The following is a 15,668-nucleotide window of genomic DNA, read 5'->3' on the forward strand; positions in this document are numbered from 1 at the left end:
TCACGAAAATTCTCTAACAAAAATGTAGAACATATAGGATATGGTAAAAAAAAAATTGTATGTGGCCTTTTCTGTAGCCTACAGCCTGGAGATAAAATGTATGACAATGTAATGAGATGGACACTTTTTGCATCATGCAGGTTTCTCTGATCAAATAGCCTAACCTGACTAATGAGCTGCCATGTTAACAAACAACATATCCTAAAAACAGGACAGGTCAAAGTAAAATGGACAATATGGAATGGACAGTCACAACTGTTGTCCAGGAGTTTCACCCCATTGTCATGATCAGTGGTTTCAAGTTTGTATCCATCAATTTTTGACAAGCTGATCATAGCGAAAAAATAAAATACTTTCCCATTTCCCATTGTGTAAACACATTGCAAATAGGCTCGCAATAACTCCTGATAATGTTGGTTAGCTGATATTCAGAGGTTAAATAGCCACAAATGGATTAGTCACAGGAATCAGGACTATTAAATCTATTTTCTGTGATTTTACATTCCATTTCTGCGGTACAGTTGATAACCAATGCTATGAACTCTAAGAATCCAACATTGAAGCATATATTACTCGTTGGCCTATCACTCCGATAGGCCAACAACTACTCACAGGGATTCTCTCAGGATCCTTTGACCTATCCTCCTCTACTTTGTTCACTGCCTCAGCATACGACACCTTGTGCACTACTCTGACTCCAGCCACCTCAACCTACCTCTCTCGCACCGGACACTTCTGATTCTTAGCAACATGGGCACCCCTACAGTTGACACACACAACTTTATCCACCAAAACTACACAGTCCTCTATCCCATGCCCTCCTGCACATCTTGGAATCTCCCTCCTTCAAAATGCTGCAAATGTGGGCATCACAAACACCAGGAATCTTCAACTTCAATTGCTCCACCTCCATACTTAACGCTACCCCAGAAATCACTCCTTTCAATGGTGCCATGGTTCTAAGAGCAAAGCAAGAAACACATCTTGACCCAAGTTGCGAACATGTGGCCCCTGCTCCCTTTGGTGAGAAGAAACACAAAAACAAATATCACACGTCCACTACAGGTTACCTTCACTGATTCAACTGCTTTCCCACCCACTCTGAAACCCCAAATGCATCTCGCCAAAAGGCAAGAATTTATCTTCTTTATCATATCCACCAATGCCAGGCTCGGGTTCCGAGCTCTTCACCACACGTTCCACCTCACTTAACTCACCCTCATTCACTTCCATTTCACCTCCAGAACAAGGTATGAAGCTCGGCTCACTCTGTTTGCACTTGATACCAATCTTCTTTGACACCCCATCTCTCCATTTTTTAATTACCATTTTCCTCAAATTTAAATTCAACCTCATTTTCATCAGCCTCTTTTTTCCCCTCCATTCCTCCCTGTCCCAATACTTATCTGTACTTTCTTTATATTTTTGTAAACTTTTACTTCACTACATTCCGAAAGAAAATAATGTACTTTTTACTTCATACATTTTCCGTGACACCCAAAAGTACTAGTTACATTTTGACAGGAAAATGCTCCAATTCACACACTTATCAACAGAACATCCTTGGTCATCCCTACTGCATCTAATCTGGCATTGTCACGAAACACAAATGCTTCGTTTGTAAATTATGTCTGAGTGTTGCAGTGTGCCCCTGGCTAACCGTCAATAAAAAATAAGTTTCAAAAAAACATTTGGGTACAAATAACATAAAAACAAACAAAAAATAAATTAACTAAACAAAATCAACCTGCTTTTCTGTAAAAACCTAATTCTAAATCAGGTCCCAACACAGGCTCAGAAGCCTCCTGTGAGGGCGGGACAGTAGTGCTTCTGCCGTGAAGTTTTGGAGCCCCAAAAACGTATCAGATATAATGATAGAATTCAGCTTCTTTGAATTCTTAGACACTTGAGCGGTACAATTAATCACTGTGGCTATAAATGCCTCAAAATCTACCTGGTTGCAATGCATCCACTGCTATATCTTCAAAACTGTTGCCTACTGCCCCTTTGACTCTCTTCACCGCCTCCACATAGGAGATCTGCTGCGCAGCCATGATCCTTGACCTCCTTACATTTACATTTTACATTCATTTAGCAGACGCTCTTATCCAGAGCGACTTACAAATCCTTCACCCTGACATGATCACCACCACAGTTGCAACATTTTCCATTCATAGATTATTCAATATCATACTTCGCCTGTCTGCAAACATTTGACACGTGACCATATCCTTTACAATTTCCACAGTGTAATGGTTTGGACACAAATGCTCTCAGCGCTTACCTCACATACCCAAGCTTCACATATTCAGGTAGATTCTCTTCAAACAATAATATCGGCAGGCTTTTCTCCTTCCTTCCATTTACCATGTGGGTCAGGCAACGTGCACTGACCACTCCTGGGATTTTCTGACTAAGGTACTCATCTATATCCAATGAGACTCCAGCTTTAACTCCTTTGGCAGGAGCCCTGCTCCGAAGATCAATACATGTTACTTCTGACGTGGACAATTTTGACAGATCCAGTGCATGCTTCTTCTGTTCTTCATCAACACAATTAACCCAAAGAAGGCTGCTTCTAGTCACCTTGATTGAATCCACCTTTCCTACTGTTTCTTCACAGTCCTCGATATTACAAATGGATTTCCCAAATGAATATCCTTGTCCAAAAAACTATACCCAATAAGAAATGCATTATTGGACCGGTCCTTGTCTTCTACTACAAATTTTGCTCATTTTGTTCCATTCTTTGATTTCACTATTTTCCATACATTATCACAGGAGTCTCAGGAGTCACTTGCTTTCGGATTCAAGCACAGTCGTGATTTCCTGCCCCGGAAAGTGTCTTCTCTGGGCGCTGACATTTTGACAGCATGAGCCTTCTGTCTGATTCCTTTTGTTCGCTAACAAACTGTTATTTTTGGCGAACGTGTCGGGAATCATATCGATGACAGAGCCGTTCATTAGGGTCCCTAATTTTTTTTTTTACCTTTATTTAACTAGGCAAATTAAGAACAGTGGATTAACTGCCTGTTCAGTGGCAGAACGACAGATGGGGTTTGAACTTGCAACCTTCCGGTTACTAGTCCAACGCTCTAACCACTAGGCTACCCTGCCGCCCCTGCTACTACTGCTTTTTGAGCTCAAAACAACGAGTATCTGCAGATAAGTTAATTCTCTAAGAGGGTGAATCCTCATTGCAGAAACAATAATTAGTTGGGAGAGCGAGTACATTCTGGTCCAAGTTCATTTTTGCAGTGCGTTATTAGGGGATCTAATAATTTGTAAAGGGAAAAATATATTTGAATGTGCACGAATAAGAATAAGAAATCAAAGTAACAAGTAATTAAAAGGCAGCAGTAAAATAACAATAGCGAGACCATATACCGGTGCAGAGTCAATGTGCGGGTTACTGGTTAGTTGAGGTAATATGTACATGTGGGTAAAGTTATTAAAGTGACGATGCTTAGATGATAACAACAGAGAGTAGCAGCAGTGTAAAAGAGGGGGTGCAATGCAAATAGTCTGGATAGCCATTTGATTAGGTACTCAGGAAACTTATGGCTTGGGGGTGGAAGCTGTTTAGAAGCCTCTTGCACCAGACATGGCGCTCCGGTACCGCTTGCCATGCGGTAGCAGAGAAAACAGTCAATGACTAGGGTGGCTGGAGTCTTTGACAATTTGTTGGGCCTTCCTCTGACACCGCCTGGTATAGAGATCCTGGATGGCAGGAAGGTTGGCCCCAGTGACGTACTGGGTCTTTCGCACTACCCTCTGTAGTGCCTTGTGGTCGGAGGCCAAGCAATTGCCATACCAGGCAGCGATGCAACTGGTCAGGATGCACTCGATGGTGCAGCTGTAGAACCTTTTGAGGATCCGAGGACCCACGCCAAATCTTTTCAATCTCCTGAGGGGGCTTAGGTTTTGTCGTGCCCTCTATACGACTGTCTTGGACCATGTTAGTTTGTTGGTGATGTGGACACCAAGGAACTTGAAGCTCTCAACCTGTTCCACTGCAGCCCCGTCAATGAGAATGGGGGCGTGCCCTGTCCTCTTTTTCCTGTGGTCCACAATCATCTCCTTTGTCTTGAGCATGTTGAAGGAGAGGTTGTTGTTCTGGCAACACATGGCCAGGTCTCTGACCTCCTCCCTATAGGCTGTCTCGTTGTTGTCTGTGTTGTGTCATCGGCAAACTTAATGATGGTGTTGTAGTCGTGCCTGGCCGTGCAGTCATGAGTGAACAGGGAGTACAGGAGGGGACTGAGCACGCACCCTTAGGGGCCTATGTGTTGAGGATCAGCAAGTAATATACTCGGAATCAGTGGGTGGTGTGCACGCACGCCTCACTAGAAGACTGCTCCGGCACCCTCTCCTCCGGCATCCTCTCCTCCGACGGTGTTGTTTTGGGTTGGCCTCTGGAATCAGTTCAAATGCCCTGGAAGGTGCAGACGAAGGATCTGCTTTGGGAAAATCGTATTCCTGGTTGTAATGCTGGTTGTGCTGGTATATTGACGTCTCTCTGATATCCAATAGTTCTTCCTGGCTGTATGTAATAACACTTAAGGTTTTCCGGGCTAACAATGTAAGAAATAATACATAAATAAACAATACTGTACAGTTTCCTAAGGACTTGAAGCGAAGCTGCCATTGCTATCCGTGCCAACAGCTTCCTGAGAGGAGAGACAGGTTAAAAAGGTCAGAGATAGGCTTGAGGATGATAGGGGCAGCAACCTTAAAGAAGAAAGGGCCTAAACCATCTGCACCAGATGTTTTTTGGGGTCAAGTTCAAGGATCTCCTTTAGCACCCCAGACTCAGTGACCGCCTGCTGGGATAAACTTTGTAGCGAGGCAGGGGAAGAGAGAGGAGGAGTATTGGGGATAGCCACATTAGAGCAACTTGGGCAGCTGTGAGGAGGAGAGTTTATTCTCCAGGTATTTAACTGTTTTCCAGAACTTTGTGGGGTTTGACTCACAGAGAGAGAACTGCTCCTTAAAGTGACTAACTTTGGCCTTCCGGATAGCCTGAGTGCACTTATTTCTCATTTGCCTGAACAAGAGCCAGTCAGCCTGAGTATGTGTGTGCCAAACGATTTGCCAAATGGAATTATTGAGGTGCAGTAACTGCCAGATCACGGTCGAGTAAGGTGGCTGAACCTGTTTTTAATTCTCATTTTCTTTATCAAATCAAATCAGATCGATTTATATAGCCCTTCTTACATCAGCTGATATCTCAAAGTGCTGTACAGAAACCCAGCCTCAAACCCCAAACAGCAAGCAATGCAGGTGTAGAAGCATGGTGGCTCGGAAAAACTCCATAGATAGACCAAAACCTAGGAAGCAACCTAGAGAGGAACCAGTCTATGAGGGGTGGCCAGTCCTCTTTTGGCTGTGCCGGGTGGAGATTATAACAGAACATGGCCAAGATGTTGAAATTTTCAGAAATGACCAGCATGGTCAAATAATAATAATCACAGTAGTTGTCAAGGGTGCAACAAGTCAGCACCTCAGGAGTAAATGTCAGTTGGCTTTTTCATAGCCGATCATTAAGAGTATCTCTACCGCTCCTGCTGTCTCTAGAGAGTTGAAAACAGCAGGTCTGGGACAAGTAGCACCTCCGGTGAACAGGTCAGGGTTCCATAGCCGCAGGCAGAACAGTTGAAACTGGAGCAGCAGCACGGCCAGGTGGACTGGGGACAGCAAGGAGTCATCATGCCAGGTAGTCCTGAGGCATGGTCCTAGGGCTCAGGTCCTCCGAGAGAGAGAAAGAAAGAGAGAATTAGAGAGAGCATACTTAAATTCACATAGGACACTGAATAAAACAGGAGAAGTACTCCAGATATAACAGACTGACCCCGGGCGCATTTGTTAACAATACCACTCAAAATATCAAAAAAGAAGGTCCAAGTGTCCTCGACAGATCAATATAGATCAAACTGATTCTATACCAATTTATAGAGGCCAGAACATGAAGGAAGGCTTGTTCATTAAAGTTTTTTAGCAAGCCTCTATGACAAGTCAAGGTTGTTTCACTGAGCAGCCATTACAAACACAGGCTGTAAAACAGTGATTACTAAGGCCATTAAAGAAAACACCAGACTGATACATATCAGGATTAATTGTAAGGATAACATCAAGGAGAGTTGCCTTTTCTGGGTTTCATACCTTGTGGGATTGGTAATAATCTGAGAAAGATTTAGAGAGTTGTATTGCTTTAGGACTTGGTCAGGTGGTTTAATAAGCATGTCCCAGTTTAGGTCACATAGATTCAGGTGAAATTCAGACTTTGTGTAAGGTGCCAAAGGAGAGCTTAGGACATTTAGGGTTGAAGCCGGTGCTGATGGTGGCCGATAACACGCAGCAACAGTCAACAAAGAGTTATTTGAAAGTCTAATGCATAAAGCCAGCAAATCTCATTTTTAGAGGACAGACTTGGTGGAGACAACCCTGCACTGAAGGTGTTCCTTGCTAAAGATTGTCACTCCACAATCTTTGGAAGATTTGTCTTGCCAAATAAGGTTATAACCAGAAAGGTTAACATCAGTGTTCAAAATACTCTTTCTTAACCGTGTCTCAGTAATGACCAACACATGTGGATTGGAGCTGTGATCACGCACTTTCAATTGATACATTTTAAGTAATAACCAGTATGTCAGCGCTGGGCAATTTGTGACTTGTTTTGGTAATCAACGGCTGTATTGGGGGCGAATGGTTTCACCTCTGCTAGGCAATCAGCAATTAGTACAGGTAGGCGTGCTCTCCACCTCTGCTAGTCAATTAGCAATTAGTGTTTTTCAGTCTCCCCTGGTTTCAGAGGCAACTGTAAACGGTGGTCGTGTCAGTGGCGGTTTTGTTGCAAAACTAAGACTGAGTTTTTTTGAGGAAGGAAAGAGCAGAAGCTCCACACCACTCTCACTTCAGTATACAGATGATCTCATTTTTATATTTTGTAGCTTTATCAACTGTGTGTTTTCTCTACCTGTTTGCACCTCTCCCTTTAGGCTTCACAGACGCTCCTCATGCATTGGCTGCAACCTTTCTAATTTAGTGTACCTTGTACGCACAACCCTTGTGGAATTCCGGGTCTTTGGCAATGTTTGGAACTGCCGCTCTGCGGTCAAGAATGTCTATGCTGCTCTTCAGTCTTTGACTTTTTGGCCCTGACGGAGTCATGGATCACCCCAGAGAACTGCTACTCCAGTTGCTTTTTCTTCATCTGACTGTTTTCTCTCATAGTCTGGGAGCATCTGGTCATGGAGTTTCTCTTTTCTCCCTCGCATAATTTGAATTCCATGATGTCACTTGTCCACCTAAGCATTGTCATGTGTCGCCCACCAGGTGCCCTTGGAGAGTTCCTCAAAAAGTTCAAGCTTGACACCTTGATAAACTAATCCCTGACCACTGGTTGCATCCCCTCTGACTTCAAAATGGCCCAAGTTGCTCCCCTCCTTAAGAAACCAACCCATAACTCTTCATAACGGTTGACAACTTCAGAGTGTTTGCCTCCTGAGTGCAAAGAACCTTCGCGTGACCCTGGACGATACCCTGTCGTTCTCTGCAAACATTAAAGCAGTGACCCGTTCATGCCTTACAACACTTGTCCTCTCCCTTCTGGACTGCTGCCACTCACTGTTGGCTGGGCTCCCCACTTGTGCCATGAAATCCCTGCAACTTTTCCAGAATGCTGCAGCCCGCCTGGTTTTCAACCTTCCCAAGTTCTCCCATGTCACCCCGCTCCTCTGCACACTCCATGGCTTCCAGTCGAAGCTTGCATCCACTACAAGACTATGGTTCTTACCTGAGGAACTGACCCTCCCTACCTTCTTATTTCAGCCACACCCGTTTCAGACCGGTGCATAAAGTCAAGCACACAGCCATGCAATCTCCATAGACAAATATTGGGTGTAGAATGGCCTTACTAAAGAGTTCAGTGACTTTTAACGTGGCACTGTCATAGGTAACCACCTTTCCAACAAGTCAGTTATTTCTGCCCTGGTCAACTAAGTGCTGTTATTGTAAAGTGAAAACATTAAGAGCAACAACGGCTCAGCCATGAAGTGGCAAGCCACACAAGCTCACAGAACGGGACTACCGAGTGCTGAAATGCATAGCGTGTAATAATTGATACCAAGTTCCAAACTGCCTCTGGAAGCAACACCAGCATGACTGTTCGGGAGTTTCATGAAATTGGTTTCCATGGCCGAGCAGCCACACAAGCCTAAAATTACCATGCGCAATTGCAAGCGTTGGCTGGAGTGGTAAAGCTCACCGCCATAGGCGTTCTCTGGAGTGATGAATCATGCTCCACCCATGCTCCACCCGGCATCATGCTCTACCCGACGGATGAATCTAGGTTTGGTGGATGCCAGGAGAATGCTACCTGCCCCAATACCAGGTGGCGAATCGCATCTCTGCATGTCTGGCAGACATATCAGTGTGGATGACGGATCACGACCTCAAGCTGAACCTCGGCAAGACGGAGCTGCTCTTCCTCCCGGGGAAGGACTGCCCGTTCCATGATCTCGCCATCACGGTTGACAACTCCATTGTGTCCTCCTCCCAGAGCGCTAAGAACCTTGGCGTGATCCTGGACAACACCCTGTCGTTCTCAACTAACATCAAGGCGGTGGCCCGTTCCTGTAGGTTCATGCTCTACAACATCCGCAGAGTACGACCCTGCCTCACACAGGAAGCGGCGCAGGTCCTAATCCAGGCACTTGTCATCTCCCGTCTGGATTACTGCAACTCGCTGTTGGCTGGGCTCCCTGCCTGTGCCATTAAACCCCTACAACTCATCCAGAACGCCGCAGCCCGTCTGGTGTTCAACCTTCCCAAGTTCTCTCACGTCACCCCGCTCCTCCGCTCTCTCCACTGGCTTCCAGTTGAAGCTCGCATCCGCTACAAGACCATGGTGCTTGCCTACGGAGCTGTGAGGGGAACGGCACCGCAGTACCTCCAGGCTCTGATCAGGCCCTACACCCAAACAAGGGCACTGCGTTCATCCACCTCTGGCCTGCTCGCCTCCCTACCACTGAGGAAGTACAGTTCCCGCTCAGCCCAGTCAAAACTGTTTGCTGCTCTGGCCCCCCAATGGTGGAACAAACTCCCTCACGACGCCAGGACAGCGGAGTCAATCACCACCTTCCGGAGACACCTGAAACCCCACCTCTTTAAGGAATACCTAGGATAGGATAAAGTAAATCCTTCTCACCCCCCCTTAAATGATTTAGATGCACTATTGTAAAGTGGCTGTTCCACTGGATGTCATAAGGTGAATTCACCAATTTGTAAGTCGCTCTGGATAAGAGCGTCTGCCAAATGACTTAAATGGAAATAAATGGAATGCATCGTCCCAACTGTAAAGTTTTGTGGAGGAATAATCGTCTGGGGCTGTTTTTCATGGTTTGGGCTAGGCCCCTTAGTTCCAGTGACGGGAAATATAAATGCTACAGCATACAATTACATTCTAGACTAATAGGGTATTGCAAGAGGGAAAAAAGGGAGGAGAGGAGGGAGGTGGATCGTATCCAAAGGTTAATTGAACTCGAATACGAGGCAGGCAACCTCGGCGGGTCGTTTGACTGGGAGAGATCCGCAACCCTAAAGGCGCAGCTCAGGGAGTTGCAGGAGCGGAAGGCTCGAGCTTTCCTGGAGCGTGCGCATAGTGGCTTTCTAGAACATAATGAGACTTGTTCTGCTATGTTCTTTAAGTTGGTTAGGGCAAGACAGAGTAGGAAGGTAATGCATGGTGTTAGGGAAGAAAATGGTAGTATAGTTAGAGAACCAGAGGATATGGTCAGGGTGACAACTGATCATTTCCAAGGTTTATTTAAGGAAAGGGAAATAGATGTAGAGCAGGGAAATGTGTTTTTAGAACACTTGTCCAGGCGGTTGCCGGAGGACATTAGAGAAGTGATGGAGGCCCAGATCTCACTAGAAGAGGTTGAGAGCGCTCTTAGGAGGATGGGAAAAGGGAAGGTGCCTGGGATGGATGGGCTGCCGGCTGAGTTTTATCTCAAGTTTTGGGGTATACTTGGACCAGTGGTCCTCGAAGTCTTGAAGGCCATCCTTGAGACGGGGGTCCCGGGGGGATCAATGGCTGTTGGTGTGCTGTCACTTTTATATAAGAAGGGGGAAGTAACAGACCTTGGCAACTGGCGGCCGTTGACCATGCTGTGTGTAGATTACAAGCTACTTGCAAAGGTTTTAGCAGACCGGTTGTGCACAGCCCTTCCCTACGTCGTTCATGAGGATCAGACGTGCGGGGTAGAGGGCCGCTCTATTAGATGGAACCTACAGTTAATCAGGGACTCCATCGCTTGGGTTGAAGATAGAGGACTGCCTTTTATGGTAGCAGCGCTAGATCAGGCGAAAGCCTTCGATCGCGTGAATAGATCCTTTTTATTCAGAGTGTTAGGTCGATTAGGATTTGGGGAGAAGTTTATAGGATGGATTCGTACATTATATGTCGGAGCGGGGTGCCGAGTTAGTGTAAATAGTCACTTGGGTGACGTTTTTGACCTCTCGTCTGGGGTCAGGCAGGGGTGCCCACTCTCGGCTCTCCTCTTCGTTCTGTACATGGAGCCTCTGGGGGCTGCCATTAGGGCAGACACAGGGGTGGAAGGTTTGCTGATCCCTGGAAGTGGTGGGCTGCGTGTTAAGATGACGCAGTACGCCGACGACACTTCCTTGCTGTTGTGCAAGGACTCGTGCCTGACAAGGTCCCTTGCCATCTTTGGGGATTTCAACCGAGCGTCGGGAGCAGTTCTGAACCATGCAAAGTCTTCCGTCAAGTTTTTCGGAAGATGGCGCGGTAGAACGGATGTGCCTGGGGGTTATCTCTCTGTGAGGGGGCCCTGAGGATTCTCGGGGTCCTTTTTGAGACCTCCGGCTCAGCGACACTAAACTGGAACATGCGTATCGCAGTGGTACAGAGGAAGCTAGCAATGTGGAAAGCTAGGTATTTGTCTTTTATGGGCAAAGTCCTGGTCCTAAAGGTGGATGTGTTGCCGTCTCTTTTGTATTTGGCATACATCTACCCATTGCCGGCTTGTCTGAGGAGGCCTCTAGTGAGGCTTGTGTTTCAGTTTATGTGGAGTGGCAGGTGCGAGTGGGTCGCCAGGGCACGCATGATCTGTCCCATCGGGGAGGGAGGTAGGGGGGTACCACATTTCCCCCTCAAGCTGGACACAATTTTTGTTTCTTTCTTGTTAACGGAGCTTGCTCAGCCAGTGATACACCCGTCCAGTTACCTCCTGCGGGTGTTTTTCTCGTATCAGGCGAGAAGCATAATGGTGTGGTCTAACACGGGTCCTCGGGCGGAACAGCTGCCGTGGCACTTTGGTCATGCGGCCAAGTGGCTGCGTGCGCACACTGAGGTTGAAGTTGCCCGAGTAGGTTTAGATCATAGGCACCTGTACGAGGAGGTCAGAAAGGCAGGGAGTCCGGCGCCTGTAGTGGGCATCTCGGAAGTGGTCTGGGAGGGAGTGCAGGCGCGGGGTCTGGACAACAGGCTCAAGGACCTGAATTGGTTGAGCCTTCATAAGTGTTTGCCGGTACGTTCCATCTTGTACCGGTATAGTTTGGTGCAATCCCCCACCTGTCCAAGATCCTCTTGTGGCAGGGAGGAGACTGTGCGCCATGTCTTTTGGGACTGTGCTTTTGCCGGAGTAGTATGGGCTAGGGCACGGGTGTTGTTAGGTTTGGTAAAGGGGGATTTTGTATTGACGTGGGCCAGGTTAGAGAGGGGTGTAGGGAGAGCGAGAGGGACGGATAGGGACAGGTTTCTGCTCTGGCTTCTCATGAGTCTCTTTAAACGGGGGCTGTGGGAAGCAAGGCAGAACATGGTGAAGACAGGGAGAGATTGGGGGTGGAAGGGATAGTGAGGAGGGTGGAAGGAGATTTGAGGGGAGGATGAAGAGGGAGGAGAGGAAGTGGGGGCAGCATGCTGCTCGGGAGAGGTGGAAGGGGGTTTAGGGCTGGGTGTCATTTAGATTTGTAAGAGGATAGATTAGGGACGGGGAGATAGGGAAAGGTATTTTGTAGGGTGACGGGGAGGAAAGATGCTCCCCTGAGGTTTTGTTTGGGGTTTATGTTTAGTTTAATTAGTTTAATTAAAATACCATTATTTGAGTATGTATGTAAATTATGAGTTGTAAAGAATGAATGGTATTGAAGATAATAAATTATTTTTTTTTATAAAAAAAAAAAATAGGCTGTACTTAGGTTTCACGTTCCGTTAGTTTTTTGTTGTTGTATTTATTAGTTATTTCATGTATCGTTCCATTTTTCTTCATTAAAAAACAAGAGTAACCAACACGCTGCATTTCGGTCCGACTTTCTTGCGACAAACGAAGAAATCCGTTACAATGGTAGCAATATTTGATCTATTAAATGTATTGTGAGGATTTCCTTCTGTCCACTTCACCGTCAGACAATTGTATTGGAAAACTACACAGTAATGTAAAAAAAATGTTTGTTGCTCAATACGTAATATATATATATATATATAAGTTAATGACTCCAAACTAAGTGTATGTAAACTTCTGACTTCAACTGTATCTTAGTCTATGCCGCTCTGACATTGCTTGTCCATATATTCTTAATTCCATTCCTTTACTTGGATATGTATGTATTAGGAATATGTTGTGAAATTGTTAGATATTGCTGCACTGTCAGAAGTAGAAGCACAAGCATTTCACTTCACCTGCAAAAACATCTGCTGTACACGCATATGTGACTAATAAAGTTTGATTTGACATTTCAATTGTCTCGGCTTAAAAATCCTTTTTCTACAGTGATTTGAAGTGGATTTAAAAAGTGATGTCAGTAAGGGATTAAAGCTTTCAGCTGCTCAGTCTGTCATGGTAAGAGCAAGTGTGCCTTGTTTTTTTTATACTCCATGTAAGTTACTAACAACCTAGCAGGTTTGGCATTTGTATAGTGACTTCTATGTGTCACTTTGAAAAGTGTAACAATAGGCCTGGTATATAAATATAAGGCATGTTTTTTCCAGAATACAATCCCAATTGCAATTCCAATTCCTAAATCCTGTTAACAAGTTGATTTAAATGTTTGTAGGCAGGAAGTGACAATCAATTTTGAATAGACAGCAGTCAGATTGGTTTTGAATATATCATTAAAAAATAAATGGTATGAGATGGTACCAGTGGGAAGTCATTTGTACTTTTTTGGGGCCCAGTCTCAGGCTTGTAAGTATCTAAAGAATTGGGGAATTTAGAATCTTGAATCTACTTGGGTTTCAAAGGTGCGATCTTTATAAAAAGGTCCTCAATTTGTCCCATGTACTTAAGTCACATGTGACATCTCAGACGTCACTGGCACTTGCATGAATGATGTGTCTTGCCATAGAGATCTGACATTTACAAAATTACACTGATTAGCCCAAAGCGAGAGCTATGGTTAATAAGTGAAATGTGTGAGTCACCAGAGAGGAACAGGTGAAACGAGAGGCATGACTGTGCCCAAAATCTGTTATCTTCAGCAGATCTTCACGCACGATAACATAATTTGTTTTTCACATGATATCTCAATTGGCCCAAGGGGGCGTGCTGCATCATTCATTTAGGAGGCTGTGTACTGCTGCCTTGTTTCCTTATTTAAAAAGCTTTGTCTGCAAGGGATGGTGGGAATAAATGGTTATAGACCAGTGGGAGTAGGGAAGTATGTCTAACATCTAGGTTCAGCCTTAAAGGGACAATCAGCAGGTGCTACAACCATTTTTGGATTTATAAATGGATTATTTGATTCTTGAATATTACTTATTAATGCCTCATGAGTTTGCTTTAAATGTCATACCCCATCAGAACCCAAAATACAAGCTTGTTTTACTACAATGTTTTTAAACAAAGTAAATGTAAACAAACACTATATAGGCTAAAGACATGATAAACTATAAAAGTATTATAATGGCCTATATTTTATAAGGGAAAATCAAGAATGAAATTTCAAAGAGGAAATGTCAAACTTCAGAAGACCTTTCAAACCTTAAATACAGTACAGGTTTTACTAATGTTATTCTGCAATAGGGTTATCAAATTAAGATCCTACATCTGTACTTACACTGGCCAAATAACGCTCAAAGCAGCTTTTAGTAAAAGGTCACGTGCATGATCATTGTTTTATTGTTGATTTAAAGGCATTTACATCACTTGGTCAGGTCATGCACAAGAATCATTGGTTCCCATTGTTTATGCCATCACTTCGTGTTAAGTTTCTTGTAGACATATGATGGCCCTTGTACTTGGAAGTTTAGGCATGCAACACATCTTTCTACCGTTTTCATTCTCTCTTTTTTTAGAATGCCTTTGGAAATACAATGGCATGTATTTGAAAATACTCAAATGCACAAACAAGTACTCCCATGGTACCCTGGTCTGTCCTAGGGGTATTTGGAAAGAAGTTTTGGGAAATAGTTTCAAATAGTATTTATAGGGAAATACTTCAAATAGAAGTAGTTGATTCAGCCACATTTGAAAATGCTTTTACCTGTGAATGAGTGTGTGTGAGCAAAATCATTGTGTGTTTTGCATGCTAATGGAAATCAGAAAACAGTCCTGGAGAAGCAAGAGAAGAGAAACCAGGATCACCTGAAGAGGGAGGAGAGAGAAGGAAGCACTTGAAGAAGAGGTGGGGTTGGATAGGGATGAGCCGGCCATGTACTTTGCAAAGCCATTGGCAATGTTCAAACGTGTTAGCTATAGTCTTAATGCTGTGGAAACAGTTAATGATTGCTAAAATCAACTCATGTCAATGCATGTGTTGCTAGTTAACATTTGTGTTTGAGCAAGACATGCAAAAATAGTATGCACAGGGGCAAGTTCTGATCAAGGCTGTTGCTGAAACTCAAGTCATATTTTTCTCTGTTACCCTTGAATTTTTCCAACATTAATCTGGACTAAATCTCACAAGAAAATGTTGGAGCACAGTTTTGCTGTGTGTGAGTTTGTTGCTAAACGAGTACTTGCAAGTCATAGCGAACCATCATTATTGTGTTCACCTGCTGTCCCCTAAGATATTTCCTCCTCTCTATGTGATCACCCCCAGGTCTCCTCTGGAGAGTACAGGGGGCATTCCCGCTCGCCCCACAGGGAGAAGCGTCGCTCCAGTTCTAGGGACCGCAGCGAGAGAGAGCGGGAGACACCGCAGCCGCTCACTGCAAGGGCCACAGCCGAGAACGTAGTCTAGAGCAGGAACGCCGCTAGAAACTAAGGTACCGAACTGCATCATACCATCCTTTACCTCAATAACTCATACAACCAGACCTTTTCAAAATTATTTTAAGGAACATGACTAAAAAAGTGACCGGCGTTGATCGTAACAGGGTTGACGATTTCCTCTTAATTCAGCCATAACTCTCCTTGTGACAGGGGGAATGGAAACTTGTTGTGTGCTACAGGGAGAGAAAATTGATTAGAAGCTTAACAAAAAGCTTGTGTTCATGTTCAACTTGTTAAACATTTCTTGTCTGTTTATCGGTAACAGGGTGTTATGGTCGACGCGCTCAGTTTTCCTCCACCAAAAGAGTACAACCAAGTCACCGGCATTACACTATGATTTGACTTTTAAATATTCAATTGTGTCTTTTGAAAAATTATTTGTTTAAAAATAGTTTACAAATTATTAGTTTAACCATATTAAAACAAGTTCAG

This window comes from Oncorhynchus masou, chromosome 15, assembly GCF_036934945.1.
Source record: "Oncorhynchus masou masou isolate Uvic2021 chromosome 15, UVic_Omas_1.1, whole genome shotgun sequence".
NCBI classification, from domain to species: Eukaryota; Metazoa; Chordata; class Actinopteri; order Salmoniformes; family Salmonidae; genus Oncorhynchus; species Oncorhynchus masou.